At 44.7% G+C, this 3,056-nt stretch overlaps 1 long non-coding RNA gene across 1 annotated transcript; it reads right to left on the reverse strand.

The window, feature by feature from the left end:
- Window positions 1–840: 840 nt before the first annotated feature.
- Window positions 841–2,783, reverse strand: LOC139561528 (uncharacterized). The gene is made up of 3 exons (XR_011672162.1): window positions 2,679–2,783; window positions 1,620–1,683; window positions 841–970 (listed from the first exon to the last, which is right to left on the reverse strand). It is a non-coding gene; the product is annotated as an uncharacterized lncRNA (long non-coding RNA).
- Between the last annotated feature and the right edge of the window lie 273 nt (window positions 2,784–3,056).

The raw sequence follows: 3,056 nt of genomic DNA on the forward strand, positions 1-3,056 counted from the left end.
CTGGTCAGGAGACTGCATCCTATATGGGACCCTGTTCCCCTATTGGCCCTGGTCAGAAGCAGTGCCCTATACTGAATAGGAAGCCATTTCAGATGTACATTTCTGAAATTTTCAGTTGTTGCTTCAATCTTTCAGAGATCTTCAAAGGTCTTCACTGGGTCTCTCTCTTTCTCTCTCTGTCCTGCCTGTGAGTTAAATTCTACCTCTCCACTCCTCTCCTTTTTAAGGACCCGTCTAGTCAGAACCCTCCCTCTGGAACCGCGCACGGAGAGTTGGAGGTCCGAAATGGCGGCGAGTAGCGCAGAAAAAATGCAGGAAATTAAGAAAGAGTTGTTGAAGCAACAGCTGTGCTGGAATGAGAACAATATGGCTGTCAGTTCTGATGGTATGTAGCGGGAGGATGAGGGTTAATGACCTGAATGGTCGGTAGTGGAAAAACACAGGAAGAAGAGAGATCATGATACTGAAAGACAGGAAGAAGAGAGATCACGACACAGAAAGACACAGGGAGAAGAGATGTCATGATTCTGAAATCAGTGGAGCATCTTGTAAAGAAAGCATAAAGAGATCCAAGGTAGGAAGCAAGAGTAGTGATGTGTTGGAGTTTAAAGTGGTGATGGTGTTGGATGAGACCACAGGGCCTCACTTACTCTGTGTGGCACAGTTGATTCTAGCAGTGCCTGGTGGAGTCTCAGTACCCTGGATCTTCTGTCCAGAACTGTTCACACACCAACAGTAACCTACCAGAAAGACATGTTGCATATACAATATATACACATTGAAGTGTCACATTAAACTGAATTGATTATTTTGTGCGTGCGTTTGCGCCAGTGTTAACCTGTAGGGCCCCAACATTGCTCGGGGGTGTATTGTCCATTGTCGTCACACGTGGGGACGTAGGCTCCAATTGAGCCATTTAAAGCGGCATCTCTAGCATCCTCACATGGGGTCTTGGGTCGTATCATAGCATCTGGACACAGGTAACATACATTGTAATGTGACCATAACATTGCAGGACAATATACATTTCTGGACATACGTTCTGGAATCTTGGCGTGCTTCCCCTATGGGCCTTATTCAGAACTATTTTCCTGGCTAAATATTGAAGTTCTGCTACTTGTTTAAAAGGCCTGTGGAGTCAAATTCCAGTTTATGTGTTTCGTAGAAGAGCTGATGAAACTAAGACTGGAAATTGTATCATTGTTATTTCCTGATAGTTGCTAGACAATCCAATCATACATCCAGTTGAATGATCAAACCATTCATATCAGAATACCTCAGTCCAGCATCTAGACACCAATATACATCTCTGGAACTAGAGGAGTGGCAGGTAGCCTGCTGTTTGAGAGTTGGGCCAGTAGTTCAAATCAGTGATCTGACTAGTTGATATATCCGTCTATGTGCCCTTCAGCAAGGCACAACCTTCATTTCTCCAGTGTCAAGGTTGATAATGGCTGACCTCTCAGAGGGTGTCCCATGGAGAACCGGTTATGAATAGAAACACATTTCCAAATCACACCTGCGTATTAATACCTACATGTGTGAAGTAGGACAGAGCAACACCAACAAATGTTTTTATTAAAATGTAGGTGAGTAAGTGTGAGGTATGTCACGCTTACCTCCCAGAGCAAAAGCTGTGCTGACAAGCAGAATGATGGTGAATATCGCCATGGTGATCGTCTCCTGAGAGAGAAAGAGTGTAAGATTAGTTGAGCATTTTAAATCTGGAATGGCTGTGGGTACTAGAGGAGAGGTTAAGGAAACCAACTGTAAGGTGCAAAACTTAAGCAACTGCCAAAGCAGAAATTTTCTAAACCCAGTACTGAGGTAGTGGTGAGATTTTAATGGGTCTAGGAACGACAGATTTGTACCTTGTCAGCTCGGGGATTCGATCTTGCAACCTTTCGGTTACTAGTCCAACACTCTAACCACTAGCCCCCCGACACATAAACTACTGCAGCATAAATCACATATACAAAACACAGGGCTGAAACCCATTCAAAAGAGCGAGGAGTACCTCGAATAAATACACAGGAGGAGACCCGAAAACAGAAGCGCACAATGATACAACACGGGATGAGACCCGTAATTATCTATGCACAATACAAGTGGCACGAAAGCCAACACAACAAGGCACAGGTACTCACACGACCGACGGACATTGGAACAATAAATCGACAGCCCAATTGAGAACAAAGGGCACAAACATACAATTACTATTCAGGGGAGAATATGTGGACCAGGTGTGGGTAATGACACAGTTCAGTTCCTAGAGGCCGGTGACGTTGGCCTCCGAAGCCGGTGCACGGAAAGAGCAACAGTACCGGAGGGATCCGTGACAGAGAGGTTAAGGAAACCCTGTGTAAGCTACAAAACTTATGCAACTGCTAAGGCAGCATTTTCCCAACTCGGTCCTGGTGATCCCAGGTATCATCTCTTCAACCACTTACAATAGATTCTCCTTGCACACAGGAACATGGATGCTTCCCAAATGGCTTCTTATCCCCTATGTAGTGCACTACTTTGGACCAGGGCCCACAGTGAACTAAATAGAGAATAGCTCAGGGCCACAAAGATAATATGGACCCTTGTCTAAAGTAGCTCACTACAAAGGGAATAGGAGGTCAGTTGGGACGCAGCCAGGTACAGTATTAGATGAACAGATGTTGAAATCTCACCTTCTGAAGTCTTCAGTTGTAGCTTCACTTCTTCAGAGATCTTCAAAGGTCTTCACTGGGTCTCTCTCTCTCTCTGTCCTGCCTGTGAGTTGAGTTCTACCTCTCCCTCAACTCCTATTTAAGGACCCGTCCAGTCAGACCCCTCCCTCTATTTTTCTCAATCTCTCATCCTTCAACCCTCCACGTACTTTCTGTCCAGCCCAAAACCTGCTGGACCTGTCCGACATCTATTTGTTTGACAGGGTTGGGGTCAATTCAAAGAGAAGGTATTGAACTTTTGTAACACATTCATGTGCTGCATATTGGGTCACAATATGGTTATGAAGATACTTAATTCTACCTAATTGAAGCTGATGAAGATGTAGTCTGAAGTGCATT

The sequence above is a fragment of the Salvelinus alpinus genome, chromosome 31, assembly GCF_045679555.1.
Source record: "Salvelinus alpinus chromosome 31, SLU_Salpinus.1, whole genome shotgun sequence".
Taxonomy (NCBI): domain Eukaryota; kingdom Metazoa; phylum Chordata; class Actinopteri; order Salmoniformes; family Salmonidae; genus Salvelinus; species Salvelinus alpinus.